Source organism: Lynx rufus, unplaced genomic scaffold (assembly GCF_022079265.1).
Source record: "Lynx rufus isolate CCGP_SWC_20201006 ecotype Redwood Valley unplaced genomic scaffold, mLynRuf1.p SCAF_10, whole genome shotgun sequence".
In the NCBI taxonomy this organism is placed as follows: domain Eukaryota; kingdom Metazoa; phylum Chordata; class Mammalia; order Carnivora; family Felidae; genus Lynx; species Lynx rufus.
In genome coordinates, this window is record NW_025814824.1 from 6556753 (window position 1) to 6579448 (window position 22696).

A 22696-nucleotide genomic window follows, 5' to 3' on the forward strand; every position below is an offset into this window, starting at 1 on the left:
CCTGTATTTGGTATCTTGAAAATATTTCCTTATGACAAATTTGTCCTTTTTACTTAAGCTAGATTTACTTCCATCAGACTACTTGCAGTGAAATAACCTGAAGGAAGACAGATATATAGCATGCTGATGAGAAAAGAAAAGAAAAAAAAAAAAAAAACCTCTCAAATTATGACAGAGAAGATGTATGTCCTTTAAAAATCCAATTTACTCACAAATTTGCAAGTCTATCTTCAATTATGAAGTCAAGAATAACTATAGAAGGTATTAGTTACAATCTGAGACATTACATAGAACCCATAGGTTAGCCAGAAATAAGCTGCCCTTGAGTATGGTGGCTATTTCCTGCAAGGAAATTTTCATCACCTTCACTGCCTCCTCCCTATCATCACTCCCTCTCAGGGCTGTTGGGTTTTCTTTTCTCCCTTGCTTCACCCAACTTTGTCTTTAACTGAGTTTTGCGAATCTTCTGGGCCATATCTATAGTAATTGCAATGGTCAATCCACTTTAGCTACATTACTGATCAAAAGAAAATCTAATGTGATATTCAAGCCTCATACTGTTGTGTTTAAACACTGTGTATTTCAATTTTACCTATGAAATACACAGCTGGACCAGAAGATGCTACATACAACAGTTCTCAACTTCTAACCCTACAAGACAACATACCCCCAATGTTTACAATTTGTCCTTGAGTGTATTTGCTCAACAAGCAGACCCCTCCCCATGCCCAGTCTCTCTCTCGATGCCTTCTCTTTCTGAGGTTTGGAGGCTGCACCTCTCTATCTCTCCATGATGAGAGTTGGCCAAAGGGAAAGCCAGCATTTTCCTCCCAGCAGAGGCAGCTGGTGCTGAGGGAGCACCTGCTTTAGGGTGGTCTTACTTTCTCCACATTTTTATCTTCTCATTTCTCTTTTAGACCTGACACCCATCACAGTGGCATATGCCTGAATTTGCTGACTTGAAATTTGTTTTCTTAAAAAAATACACCTAGGGGTGCCTGGGTGGTTCAGTCAGTTAAGTGCCCTCTCGATTTCGGCTCAGGTCATGATCTCACGGTTTGTGGGTTCGAGCCCCACATCAGGGCTCTGTGCTGACAGCGTGGAGCCTGCTTGGGATTCTATCTCTCCCTCTCTCTCGCTCTGCCCCTCCCCCCAACTTGCATGCTTGCTCTCTCTCTCCCTCTCAAAAATAAATAAATAAACATTTAAAAAAAAAAAAACCACCAATGTCATTCTGGACTTCTGTTGAGATTATTGTAATTGAATGACTATGAAGTATTTTTTTGAAGTTATTTATTTATTTATTTATTTATTTTGAGAGAGAGAGAGAGACAGAGACAGAGACAGCAAGAGCAGGGAGGGGCATAGAGAGAGGGAGAGAGAATCCCAAGCAGGCTCCGCATTGTCAGCGCAGAGCTCGAAGCAGGACTTGAACTCATGAGATCATGACCTGAGCCAAAATCAAGAGTTAAATACTTGGGGCACCTGGGTGGCTCAGTCAGTTAAGCATCTGACTTTGGCTCAGGTCATGATCTCACAGTTGGTGAGTTCAAGCCCTGCATCAGGCTCTGTGCTGACAGCTCATAGCCTGGAGCCTGCTTCAGATTCTTTATCTCCCTCTCTATTCCCCTCCCCCACTCATGCTCTGTCTCTGTCTCTCTCTCTCTCTCTCAAAAATCACATTAGAAAAAAAAAAGAAAAAGAAAAAGAGGTAGACTCTTAACCAACAGAGCCACCCAGATGCCCCAGTACTTACTTGTCTTTTTTAAACAAGGAGTTTAGTTTTATTTTCTCTGTGCATTTGCAAAACATTTAGGAGCAACACAGAAAAAAATAAAATAAAACCTCTTATGAAAAAACAATTACACTAAAAAATGTCCTGAGAGGAATTAGTGCCTTAGCCCTAGTAAGTTACAGCAAGTCCAAGGAATTGAGAAAGATATTGGGACCATAGAACAGGAGGCAAGAGAATGAGAAATTACTGAGGAAAATGACCTGGAAGTGGGCCATGAGGGGAACTGGAGGCTGGGAGGTGGGTCTGGGTGGAGGGAGGGGCCCCCACTGGTAGCCATGCGCGGGGGTCTTGGCAGCCCAGCATATCCACGAGGGGGCATGAGTGGAGGAGGCCCAGTGTATCCATGTGGAGGCAAAGGCCCGGGTGATCCATGGGAGATCCAAACAGAGATCACTGGAGGGACATGTCCATTGGAGGAGGTTCTGGATGAGGCATTCCAGGGGACAGTCGGGTGGTGGCTGCCTCCCAGAGCCTGGGGCCCAGCATGGGGGTTATTCTAAGCCATGAGAGTATGGTGGGCCAGTTGCATCTGAGACATCCCTGGATGAGGCATCCCACCTGGTGGAAATGGGTGAGGATAGGAGTGTCTGTATCCAGGATGTCCGGCCTCTGGGGTTCTTGCTGATGGTGGGCCTTGTCCTCCAGCCCCAGGAAGCATAGGTGGTGAGGGTATGGTTGGGGGTATCCCAGGTGGAAGGGCTCCAGGGGGCAGCAATGGGGGTGGGAGAAACTGAGGAAGGGGCATGCCTGGTGGAGGAAGCCCAGGCCCCAGTGATGATACCACAGAATTGGGGGGGGGGGGGCGGGGCGAGGGGAGTGGGATGCATCTGCCAACAGCTGATGAAGGCAGTCAGCCTGGGAAAGTGGGTTCTGGGTTGCCAGAAGTTGTTTGGACACTGAGCTACAGTGCTTACACTTGGAGTCCTTTTTGAAGCCATAGAACACAGTGATAGGGTGGTTACAGAGATACTGCCCTTCATGGCCTCAACAGCTGCATCCAAAGCATCAAATGAAGCAAAACTAATAATGGCATAATCTTCCGAGTTGCCTGTGTCAGCATCCCACATAATCTTAGGGGTTTGCAAGATCACTCCAAAGGTGCTAGAAGTTATCATAAAGCAGCTTCTCACAAATCTCTGGGTCCAAATTGCCAATGAAAATGTTAGCCCCAAAATCCAGGTTCTTGTGAGCCTTGTTCACCTGTATTGGTTTCCCACTGAGTTTGACCATGTTCGTGAGTTAATGGCATAGTTGGTATCTTCCTCACTCAAGAATTCTGTAGCGTTTGTGCTGCCCTGACTCTATGCTTTGGCATGTGCCTGGGTGGCTCAGTCATTTGAGCATCCAACTCTTGATTTCAGCTCAGGTCATGATCTCATGGTTCGTGGGATTGAGCCCTGGCATCAGGCTTTGCACTGACAGCATGGAGCCCACTTGGGATTCTCTCTCTCCCTCTCTGTCTGCCCCTCCCCCTAACTCTCTCTCTCTCTTTCAGAATAAATAAACTTGAAAATAAAGAATTACGCATCTATTATTCTTATTATTCTATTATCTATTATCCATATCAAAGAGCTAAATACATTTGTTGAACAAGCTTCTTTTTTCTGTTTTGATCTCATAAGTAAATGTTCATACATACTACTTGTGGATAATCCAAATAATACACACTGTATAGTGTACAAAGTAGAAGTTCCCCTTGGTCCTCTTCCCCTAGCCCTCTTCACTTGCCAGAGGTAACCATTGATGACTGTCTGGTGTGTAACTTTTCAGACTTTTTTCTACTACATGCCTCCTACAGATGTAGTTTTGAGCCCCATAAATAAAATGGATAATTCTACCCGTTTTTCTGTTACCATTTTTTCACTTGTCACATATTGGAGATCTTTCATTCAATATGTATTGCTTTCCTTCACGCCTTTTAACTCTTATACAGGGTCCAATGAAATAGGTGACTTATAATGTATTCAATAATTCCAGCATTTATCAACATTTAGGTTTGTAATTTTCACAATTGAAAGCAGTGCTAAATTTGCACATCATTATATATACATTTCACGGGCACAAAGGTATTCCCTAGGATAGACACGAGACTGTCTGGGCCAAAGGAAATACATATTTAAATTTGGGGGGGGGGGGCTATTGCCAAATTGACTTTCAAAAATCTCAGAGTAGCATATCATGCCCATTTCTCTATAATCTCAATGACTCTGGATATTATGAATCTTTAATTTTAGGTGATTTTAATTCCAAATCACATTAATTCCAATAGTTCAACAAATATTTACTAAACACCTCTTATGTGACAGGTATCTCGCAGAGTATGTATGTTATACAGCCACTGTTCTACCTCTCCTTGTCTTCCTTTGTCTTTAATATACTTAAAGTAGACATAATAATGCTAGATCATAAAATTCACCAACCATCTAACCAAGCAAGTAATTATTCAATCACATTCAAATATACTTCTGAAATGAGCAGCCTTATACCATTTTTCTTATGGGAAAAATGATTCCTTTGGGAAAATACTGATCACATACAAAGACCAGAGATTTTTACTCTGGTAAAAGTCCTGGGGGACCTTGATCAGTTATTCAACCTTTCTGAACTTCTGTTTCCTAATCTTCCCTATGAGAATAATAGGGGTGCTTACCTTTGAGGACTGATTTTAAGTTATAATGAGATAACAAATAAAAAACACTCAACAAAATCCTGACAATAATAATAGGTGACATCAGAGTGCTTGCAACACACCAGTCGTCCGTCAAGGGCTTTTTATGTATTAAATCACTTGAGCCTCACAACAACTCCGTGAAATGGTTCATTTCGTTATCTTCATTTCAAACGTAAGAAACTGAGGCACAAATAGTAACCTTCCTAGGGACTTCCTTAAATCCTGCAAAGTCAGGACTGAACCCTAGAGGGTCTGGCCTCAGAGCCAACCACACTCTACGGTCTCCTGAATAGGCAATCTAGCAATAAATACTATTTCCTTTATTCTTCTCTTCTTAAGGCAGAGGCTGTACACAACCCTATTTAAAGAATATAAATATGATGATGGAAACTGATTCATTAAATTCTTAAGGAATGAGGTAATATTATTTACATATAGTGTATAACAAAGGCTCCTACCCAGGGAAGACTCTTGTTTGCTGGAACAGCTCCAGATGCTCGTAGGTTGTAGTTGTAGAGCAGTGATTCTCCAAATGTGGTCCCTGGACCAGCAGTATCAGCACTGCCTGACTTGTCAGAAATGGAAATACTTAAGCCCAAACTCAAAACTCCTGTATAAAATTATGGAGATGAGGCCCAGTCACTTGTGTTTTATCAAGACTTCCAGATGACTCTGATGTATGTAAAAGTTTAAGAACCACTGTTGTAGGAAATCCATGATATGGGTGAAGTGAAAACAAAAGAAATAGCCTAAGAGCTCAGAGTGACTTTCAAAATAAACAGATGTGCAGAGAAGAGAGGGAAGGGGGAAAGATGAAAGACAAGTGAGGCCCAAATGCCTTGAAGGATGAACAAAAAGAAGAAATTTTTATTTCATGTTGTGGCAGTACGTGTAGGGAAATAAAAGATGGATGGCAGAGATCATTTTAAAACATTTTGCTTTGTGTTATAAATTAGATGCACTTTCATGCCCTTAAGAAAACAACTCGATTTTCAAGATGGCAATGGAATACAAGGCTCCTTGCATGTCTTGTCCCACAAACACAGCTAGATAACTATCAATCATCCTAAACACCCCAGAATTGACCTGAAGGCTGATGGAACAAAACTCCACAACTAAAGAGAGAGAAGAGGCCACATTGAAGAAGGTAAGAAGTGTGGAGAACTGCTTCAGGAGAGAATTGGATCACTATTGCTGCAGAGAGGAGGGAGCCATGGTTGTGGAGAAGGATGAGAGAAAGAGAGAGAAGTACACACAGAAACAGACAAGGAGAACACTTCCCCAAAGCCATTGGGTTGGAAAACGAGAGGGGCTGAATTTTGTGCATTCTTGTAACCAGTGGGGCTTACAGCCTGGAGGGTTTTTTTGTGTTTGTTTTTTTTTTAATTTAAATTTTAGTTAGCCAACATTCAGTGTAATCTTGGTTCCAGGAGTAGAATTCAGTAAGAATTCAACACTTACATACAACACCAGTGCTCATCACAGCAAGTGCCCTCCTTAGTACCCATCGTCCATCTAGCCCATCTCCTACCCACCTACCTCCATTAACCCTCAGTTTGTTCTCTATAATTAAGAGTCTCTTGTGGTTTGTTTCTCTCTCTTCTCTTTTCTTCCTCCCCCTTCCTATATGTTCATCTGTTTTGTCTCTTAAACTCTACATATGAGTGAAATCATATGGTATTTGTCTTTCTCTGGTTGACTTATTTCACTTAGCATAATATATTCTAGCTTCATCCACATTGTTACAAATAAAGGCTGACTTTTAAAGGTCACTGAACTTGGCTGGGATAGAGCCTGGAGGACACTTCCCTGTTCCTGGAGAGAAGGCAGACAAAGAACCCAGGAGCAGACAATGTGGAAACAGCATCTGAAAAATGCCTGGGGCACACAGTGGGTAGATTATTCACTCTCAGTCAACACTGCCTCAGTCCCAGCACAGTGGGCCCCTCCCCTAGAAGACCGGCACAAACTCCTGCCCACACCACATCTTCTGACCAGAGAGCTCTTCAGGGCTTCAGTTCTGGTGGAGGTAGTATCAGGTCTCATTTCACAAGCAGACAAGAGAACACCTATTTAACCTCACCACATTCAGGCCAGGGACCAAACACTGCCCACAGCAGGCAAGGAGAGCCTCTGCAGATGACTGGCCTGAAAGATAGAGCAGCCAAAACATGCAGCACACACCAGAGAAACTCCCTGAAGCACCTGGGCACTACTTAACCTATTCTTCATAAGACCATTACTTTCAGGAGTGGGAGATACAACTGGCTTTTCTAACACAAAGTAGAAACTCCCTGAAGCACCTGGGCACTACTTAACCTATTCTTCATAAGACCATTACTTTCAGGAGTGGGAGATACAACTGGCTTTTCTAACACAAAGTAGGAAGCAGATACTTAGACAAAATGCAGAGATGGAGGAATTATCCCAAATGAAAGAACAAGATAAAGCCAGAGATCTAAGTAAAATAGATATAGGTAACATGCCTGAAGGAGTGTTTAAAGCAACAATCATAAGGATACTCACTGGGCTTGAGAAAAGAATAGAAGACATCAGTGAGACCCTTACCACAAAGATAAAGGAGTTAAAAGAAAGAATCAATCAGAGACAAAGAACGCAATAAACGAGACTGGAAACAGGCTTGATTCAACGAACAGTAGAGGAAAGAATTAGTCACTTAGAAGACAAAATAATGGAAAATAATAAAGCTGAGCAAAAGAGAGAAACAAGAATTTTGCAACATAAGAATAGATCCAAGGAACTCAGTGACTCAATCAAATGTAATAACATTCATATTATAGGAGTCTCAGAAGAAGAGGAGAGAGAAAAGGGGGCAGACAATTTATTTCAGGAAATAATATCTGAAAATTTACCTAATCTGGGGAAGGAAACAGACATCCAGATCCAGGGAAGCACAGAGAACTCCCATTAAAATCAACAAAAACACCAAAACCAAGACATATTATAGTTAATTCTGAAAAATATAGAAATAAAGAAAAATCCTAAAAGCAATATGACAAAAGAAATCTTTAACTTATAAGGGAAAAATCCATAAGGCAAGCTGGAGATTTCTCAGTAGAAACTTGGCAAGCCAGAAGGGAGTGGCATGATATAATCAAAGTGCTGAATGGGAAAAATCTACAGCCAAGAATACTCTATCCAGCAAGGCTATCATTCAGAATAAAAGGAGAGATAGTTTCCCAGACAAGCAAAAATTGAGTGTGTTCATGACCACTAAACAAGCCCTGCAAGAAATATTAAAGGGGACTCTGAGTGCTTGCTTCAGCAGCACCTATACTAAAAAGGGGACTCTGAGTGCAAAGGAGAGACCAAAGTGATAAAGACAAGAAAATATCAGAGAAAATCTTCAAAAACAATGACAAAACAAGTAATAAAATAACAATAAATACGTATCTATCAATGATTAATTTGTAAATGGACTAAACGCTCCAATCAAAAGATTTAGGGGAGAAGTATAGACCAACTTCCCTGATGAACATGGATGCAAAAATCCTCAACAAGATATTAGCCAACCAGATCCAACAATACATTAAAAAAATTATTCACCACAACCAAGTGGGGTTTATACCTGGGATGCGGGGCTGGTTCAATATCTGCAAAACAATCATTGTGATTCATCACATCAATAAAAGAAAGGACAAGAACCACCTGATCCTCTCAATAGATGTAGAGAAAGCATTTGACAAAATACAGCATCCTTTCTTGATAAAAGCCCTCAAGAAAGTAGGGAGAGAAGGATCATATCTCGAGATCATAAAAGCCATATATGAAAGGCCCAATGCTAACATCATCCTCAATGGGGAAAAACTGAAAGCTTTCCCCGCTAAAGTCAGGAACAAGACAGGGATGTCCACTCTCACCACTGTCATTCAACCTAGTATTGGAAGTCTTAGCTTAGCCATCAGACAACACAAAAAGAAATAACAGGCACCCAAACTGGCCAGGAGGAGGTCAAACTTTCACTCTTTGTGATGACATGATACTCTATATGCAAAACCCAAAAGATTCCACCAAAAAACTGCTAGAACTGATCCATGAATTCAGCAAAGTCGCAGGATATAAAATCAATGCACAGAAATCGGTTGCATGCCTATACACCAAAATTAAGCAACAGAAAGAGAAATCAAGGAATCGATCCCATTTAAAATTGCACCAAAAACCATAAAAAACTAGGAATAAATCTAACGAAAGAGGTGAAAAATCTATACACTGAAAACTATAGAAAGCTTATGAAAGAAATTGAAGAAGACACAAAAAAATGGAAAAATATTCCATGCTTTTAGATAGGAAGAACAAATATTGTTAAATGTTAACACTACCCAAAGCAATCTACATATTCAATGCCATCCCTATCAAAATAACATGAGCATTCCTCAAACTAGAACAAACAATCCTAAAATTTGTATGGAACCAGAAAAGACCCCGAATAGCCAAAGCAATCTTGAAAAAGAAAACCAAAGCAGGAAGCATCACTATCCAGGACTTCAAGCTGTATTACAAAGCTGTAATCACCAAGACAGTATGGTACTGACACAAAAACAGACACTCAGATCAATGGAACAGAATAGAGAACCCAGAAATGGACCCACAGACGTATGGTCAACTAATCTTTGACAAAGCAGGAAAGAATATCCAATGGAGTAAAGGCAGTCTGTCTCTTCAGCAAGTGGTGCAGGGAAAACTGGACAGCAACATGCAGAAGAAAGAACCTGGACCACTTTCTTACACCACACACAAAAATAAACTCAAAATGGATGAAAGACCAAAATTTACAGGAAGCCATCAAAATCCTCAAGGAGAAAGCAAGCAAAAACTTCTTTGATCTTGGCCGCAGCAACTTCTTACTCAACACGTCTCCAGAGGCAAGGGAAACAAAAGCAAAAATGAACTATTGGGACTTCATCAAAATAAAAATTTCTGCACAGTGAAGGACACAAGCAGCAAAACTAAAAGGCAAACAACGGAATGGGAGGAGATATTTGCAAATGACATATCAGATAAAGGGTTAGTATCCAAAATTGATAAACAACTTATCAAACTCAACACCCAGAAAACAAATAATCCAGTGAAGAAATGGGCAAAAGACATGAATAGACACTTCTCCAAAGAAGACATTTAGATGGCCAACTGACACGTGAAAAAATGCTCAACGTCACTCATCATCAGGGAAATACAAATCAAAACTACGATGAGATACCCCATCACCCCTGTCAGAATGGCTAACATTAACAACTCAGGCAACAGACATTGGCGAGGATGCGGAGGAAGAGAATCTTTTTTGCACTGCTGGTAGGAATGCAAACTGGTGCAGTCACTCTGGAAAACAGTATGGAGATTCCTCAAAAAATTAAAAATAGAACTACCCTATGACCCAGCAATTGCACTACTAGGTATTTATCCAAGGGATACAGGTATGCTGTTTTGAAGGGACATATGCACCCCCATGTTTATAGCAGCACTATCAACAATAGCCAAAGTATGGAAAGAGCTCAAATGTCCATCGATGGATGAATGGATAAAGAAGATGTGGTATACATATACAATGGAGTATTACTCGGCAATCAAAAAGAATGAAATCTTGCCATTTGCAACTACATGGATGGAACTACAGGGTATTATGCTAAGCAAAATTAGTCAGTCAGAGAAAGACAAATATCATATGACTTTACTCATATGAGGACTTTAAGATCAAAACAGATGAATAAAAGGGAAGGGAAGCAAAAATAATATAAAAACAGGGAGGGGGACAAAACATAAGAGACTCTTAAATATAGAGAACAAACAGAGGGTTACTGGAGGGGTTGTGGGAGTGGGTATGGGCTAAATGGGTAAGGGGCATTAAGGAATCTACTCCGGAAATCATTGTTGCACCATATGGTAACTAACTTGGATGTAAACTAAAAATAAATAAATAAACATGGTTAAAAAAAAAAAGATGTAAGGTGTCAGAACGTATAAAAAAAAAACAAGATCCGTCTGTATGCTTCCTACAAGAGACTCATTTTAGACATAAAGACACCTGTAGATTGAAAGTGAGGAGATGGAGAAACATTTACCTGGAATTTAAACAAAAACTTTAAAAAAAAGAAAACATGTATCATGCAAATGGTTATCAAAAGAAATCCAGAGTAACAATACTTACATCAGACAAAATGGACTTTAAAACAAAGACTATAAAAAGCAACAAAGAAGGACATTATATAATCATAAAAGGGACGGTCCAACAAGAAGATCTAACAATTATAAATATTTATGAACCCAACATGAAAGCACCCAGATGTATAAAACAATAACTAATGTAAAGGAACTAATCATTAGTAATACAATAATAGTAGGGGAATTTAACACAACACTTATATCAATTGAAAGATCATCTAAACAGAAAATAAACAAAGGAACAATGGCTTTTAATGACACACTGGGCCAGATGGACTTAACAGATATATGCAGAACATTCCATCCTAAAACAGTAGAATATACATTCTTTCAAAGTGCACATGGAACATTCTCCAGAATAGATCACATATTAGTCACAAAATAGGCTTCAAAAAACACAAAAAGATTGAAATCATACCATGCGCCTTTTGGGACCACAGCGCTATGAAACTAGGAGTCAACCACAAGAAAAATTTGGAAAGACCACAAGTACATGGGGGTTAAATAGCATGCTACTAAACAATGAATGGGTCAACCAAGAAATCAAAGAAGAAATAAAAAAAATTACATGGAAACAAATGAAAATGAAAACACAATGTTCCAAAATCTTTGGGATGCAGCAAAAGCAGTCCTAAGAGGGGAAGTATAGCAACACAGGCCTACCTCAAGAAACAAGAAAAATCTCAAGCAACCTAACCTTACACCTAAAGGAGCTAGAAAAAGAACAACAAATGAAGCCTACAGCCAGCAAAAGGAAGAAAATAATAAAGATTCGAGCTGAAATAAATGATACAGAAACTTCAAAAACAGTAGAACAGATCAATGAAAACAGAACCTGGTTCTTTGAAAAAATTAATAAAGTTTGTAAATCTCTAGCCAGACTTATCAAGAAAGAAAAGAGAAAGGATCTAAATAAATAAAATCGCAAATGAGAGAGGAGAAATAACAACCAACACCACAGAAATACAGTTATAAGAGAGTATTATGAAAAACCATATGCCAACATATTGTACAAACTGGAAGAAATGGGTAAATTCCTAGAAACATATATATTACCAAAACTGAAACAGGAAGACATAGAAACTTGAACAGATTCATAACCAGCAAAAAAAAAAATTGAATCAGTAATCAAAAACTCCCAACAACCAAAAGTCCAGGGCCAGAGAGCTTCCCAGGGGAATTCCACTGACCATTTAAAGAGTTAATACCTACTCTCAAATTATTCCCAAAAACAGAAAAGGAAGAAAAACTTCCAAATTTATTCTATGAGGCTGACATTACCCTGATACAAAAACCAGATAAGGACTCTACTGAAAAAGAGAACTGCAGGCCAATATCCCTAATGAGCATGGATGTGAAAATTCTCAATAAAACATTAGCAAACTGAATCCAACAGGACATTAAAAGAAGCATTCACCATGATCAAATGGGATTTATTCCTGGGCTTCAAGGTTGGTTCAATATTTGCAAATCAATCAACATGACACATCACATTAATAAAAGAAAGATAAGAACCATATGATCCTTTCAATAGACACAGAAAAAGCATCTGACAAAGTAAAACATCCATTCATGACAAAAACTCTCAACAAAGTAGGTCTAGAGAAAACATACCTCAAAATAATAAAGGACATAAATGAAAAACCCACAGCTAATATCATCCTAAATGGGGAAAACCTGAGAGCTTTTACCCTATGGTCAGGAACAAGAGAGGGATGTCCACTCTTACCACTGTTATTTAACATAGCACTAGAAGTCTTAGCCTCAGCAATCAGACAACAAAAAGAAATAAAAAGGCATCCAAATCATCAAGAGAAGTAAAACTTTCACTATTTGCAGATGACATGATACTACATTTAGAAAACCCAAAAGACTCCACCAAAAAACTCCTAGAGCTGATACATGGACTCAGTAAAGTCACAGGATACAAAATCAATTTACAGAAACCTGTTGCATTTCTGTATGCCAATAATGAAGTGGTAGAAAGAGAAATTAAGAAAACAATCCCAGTTACAATTGCAACAAAAACAACAGAATACCTAGGAATAAACCAAACCCAAGAAGAGAAGGACCTGTACTCTGAAAACTATAAAACACTGATGAAAGAAATGGAAGATGACAAAAAGAAATGGAAAAAACATTCCACATTCACGGATGGGAAGAACAAATATTGTTAAAATGTCTATACTACCCAAAACTACACATTCGATGCATTCCTTATCAAAATACCACCAGAATTTTTCACAGAGCTAGAACAAAGAATCCTAAAATTTGTATGGAACCACAAAACACCTCAAATAGGCAAAACAACATTGAAAAAGAAAGTCAACACTGGAGGCATCGTAATTTTGGACTACAAGTTATATTACAAAGCTGTAGTGATTAAGACAGTATGGCACTGGCACAAAAATAGATATCGTGATCAAGAGAACAGAATAGAAAATCCAGGAATGAACCCACAACTATATGGTCCGTTAGTCCTCAATAAAGCAGGAAAGAATATCCAATGGGAAGAAGACAGTTTCTTCAACAAATGGTGTTGGGAAAACTGGACAGCTACATGCAAAAGAATGAAACTGGACCACTTTCTTACACCAAACACAAAAATTAATTTAAAATGAATGAAAGACCTAAATATGAGACGTGAAACCATAACAATCCTAGAGGCAAACACAGGCAGTAACCTCTTTGACATCGGCTGTAGCAACTTCCTTCTAGATATATCTCCTGAGGCAAGGAGAAAAAAAGCAAAATGAACTATTGGGACTTCGTCAAGATAAAAAGCTTGTGCACAGTGAAGGAAACAATAAAACTGAAAGGCAACCTGTGGAATGGGAGAGTATATTTGCAAATGACACATCTCATGAAGGGTTAATATTTGAAATGTATAAAGAATTTAGGGGCGCCTGGGTGGCGCAGTCGGTTAAGCGTCCGACTTCAGCCAGGTCACGATCTCGCGGTCCGTGAGTTCGAGCCCCGCGTCGGGCTCTGGGCTGATGGCTCAGAGCCTGGAGCCTGTTTCCGATTCTGTGTCTCCCTCTCTCTCTGCCCCTCCCCCGTTCATGCTCTGTCTCTCTCTGTCCCAAAAATAAATAAACGTTGAAAAAAAAAAATTAAAAAAAAAAAAAAAGAATTTATAACTCAATACCCAGACAATGAAAAATCCAATTAAAAAATGGGCAGAAGACAAGAATAGACATTTTCCCAAAGACATACAGATGGACAGCAGACACATGAAAAGGTGCTCAACATTACTCACCAGCATGGAAATGTAAATCAACTACAAGGGGATGTCACCTCAAACCTGTCAGAATGGCTAAAATCAACAACACAAGAAACATCAGGTGCTGGTAAGAATGTGGGAAAAGGGGAACCCTCTGGCATTGTTGGCGGGAATGCAAACTGGTGCAGCCACTGTGGAAAACAGTATGAAGATTCCTCAAAAAAGCAAAAAATAGAAGTATCCTATAATCCAGTAATTGCACTACTAGGTATTAACTCAAAGAATACAAAAACACTAACTCGAAGGGATATATGCACTCTGATTTTTATAGCAGCATTATCTACAATAGCCAAATTATGGAAACAGCCTAAGTGTCCATCGATTGATGGATGGATAGAGAATATCTGAGATGGATATGGTATACATTACTCAGCCATAAAAAAGTGAAATCTTCCCATTTGCAATGACATGGATGGAACTAGAATGTATTATGTTAAGTGAAATAAGTCAGTCAGAGAAAGACAAATCTCATCTGATTTCACTCATATGTGGAATATAAGAAACAAGGCAATGAGCAAAGAGAAAGGCATACCAAGAAGCTGACTCTTAACTATAAAGAACAAACTGATGGTTACCAGAGGGGAGGTGGGGGAGGGGGGGATGAGTTAAATACACGATGGGATTAAGGAGGGCACTTGGGATGAGCACCAGGTGTTGTATGGAAGTGTTAAATCACTATATTGTACACCTGAAACTAATATTACACTCTATGTTAACTAACCGGAATTTAAACAAAAACTTTAAAAAAACAACTCAAATTTTCTCTTCAATTATTTGTGGGTATTAAACTCATGATATTTGAATGCAGTTACTGTATAATGCCTAGACTATTTGGGGGTCCCTAATTTTATTAAGGTTATGTTGTTGCAATGCAATGAATCGAAGTCAGATAGCATTGAGTACATTTAATACAAATCAAACAAATTCTAAAACCACAAAGTGTTGGTGTAGAAGAACCTTACTGATCATAGGGATCACTGACTAGATACAATCATCAAGTCTAAATACCATGTTCTATACAGTACAGTGTTTGCAAAGATAATGTAGCCTAGGCAATGCACCTATTTCTTACCTGGTAGGATAGGTGTAGGAAGAATGCATTGCATAAGAACGCAAAGACACCCTTGTAGCTATGAAGGCAGAAATATCTGTCTCATTCCCCATTGCATATCCCGTACCAATGAAGGTTTGACACACAGCAAGTGCTGAGAAATATTATTGTATGAGTGAATTAATGAATAAGAACCCTAGTAGGACAAGATGAGGGTTAGTGACCCCTGTACCAATAATACCTCTAATCTATCGAAAACAAATTACCACTTTAACTCCTTGGGCAAAGGTCTGACTATGGAAGTAATGTACCTTCAGGCAGGAATCTGAAGCACAGAAGTTTGGCCTGAAGAAAATGAGTACCAGGGCACCTGGGTGGCTCAGTTGGTTAAGTGTCCAAATTCGGCTCAGGCCATGATATCGTGGTTCGTGGATTTGAGCCCAGCAGCAGGCTCTGTGCTGACAGCTCAGAACCTGGAGCCTGCTTTGGATTCTGTGTCTCCCTCTCTCTCTGCCTGACTCCTGCTCATGCTCCGTCTCTCTCTCTCTCTCTCTCTCTCTCTCTCTGTCTCTCTCTCTCTCTCTGTCTCTCTCTTTCTCTCAAGAATAGTAAACATTAAAAATCTTTTCTAAAAAGAAAAAAAGAAAGCAGCCAAAGATGACTCCAAGATTTTGGCCTGAGCTACTGTAAAACCACCCTTAACTGAGATGAAGAAAACTGGGTAAGAAGCAGGTATACAAGCTCAGTTTGGGATATGTCAAGTATAAGAAGTTCATTAGGTATTCAAGAGGAGAAGTCACATAAGCAGCTAAATATACTAGACTGAAGTTTAGGAGAGAATATCTGAACTGAAGATATGAATTTGGCAGTCATAAGTATAGATATTATATGTATTTTTACATATTTATTTATTTTGAGAGAGAATGAGAGCAGGGGAGGGTCAGAGAGAGGGAGAGAAAGAATCCCAAGCAGGCTCTCCACTGACAGCAAAGGGCTTGAACCCATGAACCATGAGATCATGACCTGAACCAAAATCCAGTCAGAAGCTTAACTGACTGAGCCACCCAGGCACATCAGAAATTATATTTAAAGCCATGGGATTAGGTGATATCACCAAGAGAGTGAATGTGGATTTAGATAGAAAAAGAGAAGAGGTCCAATGACATAGATCTGGGATACTCCAGTGTTCACAGTTTGCAGACATTAGAAGGAGCCAGCAAATGAGATTGATAAGGAGGGACCATTAAAATAGGGGAAAAATCAATACAGTACAGTGACCTTGAAGCAAATAAAGTATTATAAAGAGAAGCTATTCACGATTGCATCAAATGTTGTTACATCAACTAAGGATGGAGAACTATCTATTGTATTTAACAACTGGAGGTCATTGATGATGACCTTAACAAAAGCAATTGCAGATTAGTGAGGCAAAATCTTGATCTAATAGATTCAAGAGAGAACGGGCAGAGGATGGTAAATATAGACAAGTATTAGGGGAAGTTTTTATTAAAGAAGAAGAAAGAAATGTGGCAAGTACTGGAAGGGGAAGCAGAGCCAAGAGAAGAATGATTGATTAATTAATTAATTAATTAAGCAATTCCAAGAAATAAGAGCATGTATGTAATCCAGTGAAATGGTTCAGTACAAAGGTAATAATTCATAATGAGGGAAGGAGAAGGGGAATTGTTGGAGCCATGTCCTTGAATAGGAAGGGGAAACAGATCTAGGTCACAAATGAAAAGTTTGACCTTACATGGGAGCACAGAGCATTCATCCCAAATACATTACATTTGGGTCCTTTGAGAAGCAGATGCCAGGATGAAATTAGATGTGCAAGAGATTTATCGGGAGGAACCCTTGTGAAGGATAAAAGAGAAAGGTGGGAAGGTAGGTGGGAAGAGCCTTCAGACCATGATGCAAGTCTGAGATCTGTGAAAGAAAAGAAGAAATAAAAGAGGATTGGGTAGTTATGTGAAAGTTTAAAAACAGAGTTGCCCATGGACCCTACTAGGAATATACCCAAGAGAAATGGAAACAAATGTCCTCACAAAAACTTATACACAAATGTTCACAGCAATATTATTCATAATAGGCAACAAGGAGAAACAACCCAAGTATCTATTTACTGATGGATGGATAAATAAAATGTGGTATGTCCATATAACAGAACATTGTTCAGCAATAAAAAGGAGGTAATGATAAATGCTACAACATGGATGAGCCTTGAAAATGTGCTAAGTGAGAGAAGCCAGTCACAAAAGACCATATATTACGTGACTGTGTTTATATGAATTATCCAGGAGGAGAAAAAAATCTACAGAGAACAGAAAGTAAATTAGTGGTTGTCCAAGACTGTAGGGGATTCGCAGTTTGGACAGTCAGAGCTAACAAGCATGAGTTTCCTTTGGATAATGGAAACATGCTAAACATGTTTAGACAGTCTGAGCTAACAAGCATGAGTTTCCTTTGGATAATGGAAACATGCTAAAATTAATTGAGATGTTGGTTGCACAATTCGGTGACTATAATAAAAACTATTGAACTGTAACTGTAAATAGGTGAAGTGTATGGTATGTGAATTATATCTCCATAAAGCTTAAAAAAAAATAAAGGAAAAAAAAGAGGATCGGGTAAGAAGAGACTCAGACTGCAGGGCTACTCAGAAAGTCTTGGCTGGGTCAAGAGGAAGTCTTCGAGCTGACTGCCTGTCAGAGGAATCACGTGTGGGGCAAAAAGGACACGGCTCTCGTACTCTCGCCATGCTCAGTCACTGGCTGAGAGAGACTCTAGAAGGGAGGTAGAAGTAGGGGGAAAGGGAGGCCTCTCTATGTAAACTCTGCAGTAAAACCATAAGCATGTCAACTGGAGGCCATCAGCCAACTACACGCTTCACGGTAGGTTCCCTTGAGCGGAGAACGTCCGTGGCTGCCGAAGAGTAAAAGAAGTCAGGTTACGTGGCTACCATACTGACAGCGGAGTCTTCTGTGATTTCACTTTTTCTCTATGCATAGGAAATGAGGTCATCAACTGACAGTGAATCTGGGGGAGAGTGGGTGCCGATGTTGGGGTCTGAAGCTAAAGGTGAAAGGTGAAGTCATCTACGAAAGCAGAAGGTTGAAAGGACCAAGAACATGTAGCTGGACAATCTGGCGGTGTTAAGAGCCCACTAGATTTCAAGAATTGAAAATGAGACTCAGAAATATGGCTGTGGGGTTTTCTCCACCCACGTTCAGCTGCTCAGGTCAAAGCTCAGAATGAAGAAAGTTCGATTAAAGCAGGGTTGGAGTTTTCCAAGGTGAGTAAGAGGAAGTGAAAACAGGGCAAGGAAGTTGAGGGTGTGTGCAATAACTGATTATAATGGTTGATCGTTGAATTTTAATTGGGTAAGCAAGGAAGAGAAGATATGAGGTCAGTGAGGGCAACAGAAAAGTATTAATGGCTTGTTCAGTAGGGGATGGTTGAAGGACTCTTAGTGTTAGGATACTTGAAGGAGTGATCTAGAAACAGAGGAGGTGGAACAACAGAAGGCAGCAGGGTTTCAGGGAAACTTTCGTTGCCAGCTTGCCTACCCTACTCCTATTAAGCCAAACACTTTTTTGCCTTTCAAATCAAGGTATGTCTCATGCTCTGGAGAACTATCTTCTGCTGAGTAGGTCTGAGCTCCACAGCCACAAGGATTCTTCTCTCTTACAGCCCCTTGTATATCGTGGTTCACGATTATAGGTGTCTCCTAAGTTGATCAAAATGGTATTTACGTTTCTGTTCTCATCCTCCTTATTGCATCTGGGTAATTACCAAGGCCAGGAGGAAACTGCTGTCTTTTGACTCTGACTCAATTGGTCTGGAAAGAAGCCCAAGCACTGGTGTTTTTAAAAAGTTTCCCAGGTGATCCCAATGGACAGCTAGAGTCGAAACGCAACTGTACATGATGCTGATAAACCCATTCTTAAAGTAAGGTGAAATTTATAATATTGGATTAGAATGAATAAACTGCCCTCACCCCCTCTTGCCCTTTAAGATATAGGAATCCAGCAGGCACTGGATATTTAATTTCTGGGGCATTGCATAGCCAGCCATACCCCTAATCATTTCTTCTCTGATGGAGATCTGTAGCTGTGCCATATAGTTAGAGGGGAGCCTGATACATTTAGCAGTCCTTGAAAGGACTCAGATAGAGGCCACCAGTTTATTTAAAGAGAGCTACTCAGTTCAGACAACTTTTTTCCAGAACCTCCTCTGATGAAGACCTCCAGCCTTTTTCTTCACCATTCAGCACCTTGCCTCCCTCCACACAAGAATCCCCAGGAACCCTGCATGTACCAGTCCAGGTCTATAAGGCAAAAATTAGGAGTTGGAAGAGGAGCTACACAATAATTAAAAGTACCAAGAAAGAAGCAGAACCTTCCATGAAATCACTGACTGAATTTTAAAATAGAGCAAAAAGTATTCTTACCTTCATTTATCCCCAAGCATGAGGGATGAGTCATCCTACATGGAACTTTAATCCACCAATACCATACCAGCAAATTAACACACATTAAGGGTGTGACTCTTAATATTGACTTGACCCTGAAAGTTACTTCTAGATGCAGTTACTTATAGTTCTTTACATGTTTAAAATACTTGATCTTAATACTTAATCCTCAAGGAGCTAGGCAATTTGACTACCAAGGAAATAACAACTGTTATACCATGCTTGTCCCAGAGCTTTCTAGACAGACTATTAGCAAGGAGGAGAATGGGATTAATATCAGAGCCTCATTCGATGGTGTGTGTGTGTGTGTGTGTGTGTGTGTGTGTGTGTGTCTGTGTGAATTTTGCATTCATTAAAAAGAAGCATAAATTATGGGCTAAGAAATGTTACTCTACAGAGGGATCTGTTTACCATTGCAATATAGTGGTTGGCCCACTTATAAAATGCTGAGTATCTGAAGACCACTATTTCTTTCTCTCTTTTAAGTTTATTCATTTATTTTTGAGAGAGAGAGAGAGAGAGAGAGAGGCAGAGAGAGAGGGAGACAGAGAATCCCAAGCAGGCTCTGCACTATCAGCACAGAGCCCAACATGGGGCTTGAACTCACAAACTGTGAGATAATGACCTGAGCCAAAATCAAGAGGCTGACACTAAACCGAATAAGCCACCCAGGCACCCCTTAAATTTGTTTAGAATAGCAATAATCTTTAAAATTTGCCTAATGAAAAATAAAGTTATTTGCGAGCATCTATTTAATGTGGGAAGAACATCCTTAGGCATATTTTTGTTACTATGTGAAATTTCTACAGAGAAATCCACGATACCAAAGAGACCTATGCGTTTGATCAAGAAAACTGAAAATGTTGCTTATCTAGCTAGATAAAAGATCTACTTTAACATTAATTTTACTATCAGGCTTCAGACACCTTACCTCTGTAAGAGAGAGACTCTACAGCCTGAATTTTTAGTCAAAACCACAGGTACTATCCCTAGTTTTATTTTGTTTTTGTTTTTGCTCTTCATTAATATCATTTACAACCTTGCATCCTTTTCCTTTTCTTTGATTTAATTTAGACAATTTTGAGAGATTACTTTCTTTGGGACTTTTTTTTCAGTGACATTTCTCAAACTTGTTTCATTTTTAAAACCCAGTAAAGGCTTTCCCACTTCCTTTCATATCACAGCTTAAGCCTCAAAAGCCTTAGTACTCGAAGTGGGATCAGACCAGCAGCATCAGAACAACTTGGGAGCTTGCTAGAAAAACAGGAACTTGGGCTCCACCCCAGACGCCCTGCATTGGGTACTACATTTTAACAAAATCTGGTGTTATTTTTTATGCACGTTGCAGTTTGAGAAACACTTTGTTAAGTTAAAATATATATTACTGGGGCGCCTGGGTGGCGCAGTCGGTTAAGCGTCCGACTTCAGCCAGGTCACGATCTCGCGGTCCGTGAGTTCGAGCCCCGCGTCAGGCTCTGGGCTGATGGCTCGGAGCCTGGAGCCTGTTTCCGATTCTGTGTCTCCCTCTCTCTCTGCCCCTCTCCCGTTCATGCCCTGTCTCTCTCTGTCCCAAAAATAAATAAACGTTGAAAAAAAAATTTTTTTTAAAAATAAAAAAATAAAAAAAAATAAAATAAAATATATATTACTTGTCATAAGAATTTTGTCATTAACAGATCCACTGTAGAAAAATTCAAAGTTTAAAATTACTTATGAGGTTGAAGTACAAATTGGTACAATCCTTCCAAAATTCTGGTAATAGCATTGTAATTTTTTTTAAGTTTTTGTTTATTTTTGAGACAGAGAGAGGCAGAGCATGAGCAGGGGAAGGGCAGAGAGAGAGGGAGACACAGAGTCCGAAGCAGGCTCCAGGCTCTGAGCTGTCAGCACAGAGCCTGACGCGGGGCTCGAACTCACGGACCGTGAGATCATGACTTGAGCCGAAGTCAGGACGCTTAACCGACTGAGCCACCCAGGCGCCCCTGTAGTTTTTTTTAATGTTTATTTCTGAGAGAGAGAGAGATTGTGTGTGTGTGTGAGTGAGCAGGGGAGGGGCAGAGAGAGAGAAGAGGACATGTGCTGACAGCAGCGAGCCCAATGCAGGACTCAAACTCATGAACAGTGAGATCACGACCTGAGACGAAGTTGGATGCTCAACCAACTGAGCTACCCAGGCACCCCACATTACAAATGTTAAAATGGTTATAGTCTCAGACCTCCTAATGGCACTTTGGAAATGAATCCTAAAGCAAGAATCCAATGAAATGCTAAAAGCTTTACATACAGAGACGCTCCTTGTAGCCTTATCTAAATAGCAAAAAATTATAAATGAGCTAAATATTCAACAATAGAAAAATTGTAAATAAATCATGATAATCTACCAGATATAATTTTATTCAACAACCAAAATTATGTTCATTAAAATATATAAAATGAACTGAAAATAGTGGAGTAGAGAATCCAGGGCTCTGTCCCTCTGCAAAAGCAACTGATGAGCTGGCTAAAAAAACTTCTAATTTCTTAAAAGTTAAGGAATTAACTTTCGCACAGCTCTGTAACCTACTCAAAAACTGACAACAACCAGAAGATCTAGTAATGAAAGAAGCTGCGGGGAACCTGGGTGGCTCAGTCTGACTCTTGATTTCGGCTCAGGTCATGATCTCAGAGTCGTGGAATTGAGACCCCCGTCAGGCTCTGTGCTGAGAGCATGCCCCTGCTTGAGATTCTCTCTCTGCCCCTCCCCCTTCCCTTCGTGCATTCTCTTTCTCTCTCAAAACAAATAAACATTAACAAAAGAAAGAAAGAAGCTGCTGCTTTGTGCTAAGAGACCACTGCAGTGCTTTAAATTGCCCACCCACTACCCGCCATGCCTCAGATTAACAGTGACAAGTAAGTGATGTTAATTAGGAAACTGAGAGAGCCTCCCTTGGTAGGCTAAGATGTGCATTTGGTGATCATCAGCCTCTGTGGACAGGATGAGATCCTGCCTACTTCCTCACACCCTTCTCTCACATAAAGAAAAAGCATCAAGCTTTGAACATCTGAACATCTGAAACTAAATATCACTAATAGAAACTTACTTGGAAAATCACTGACAGTTTGGAAATTAACCAACACAATTTTAAGTACTTCTGTGGATGAAACAAACAAACAAGCAAACAAAAATCACAAGGGAAATTAGAAAATACCCTAATGATTGAAAACGAAAATACAGCATATCAAAATTTTTAGGGCACAGTTAATGC

At 39.7% G+C, this 22696-nt stretch overlaps 1 pseudogene; it reads right to left on the reverse strand.

The window, feature by feature from the left end:
• Positions 1–1820: 1820 nt before the first annotated feature.
• Positions 1821–22319, reverse strand: LOC124505193 (splicing factor 3B subunit 4-like; annotated as a pseudogene).
• Positions 22320–22696: the final 377 nt, after the last annotated feature.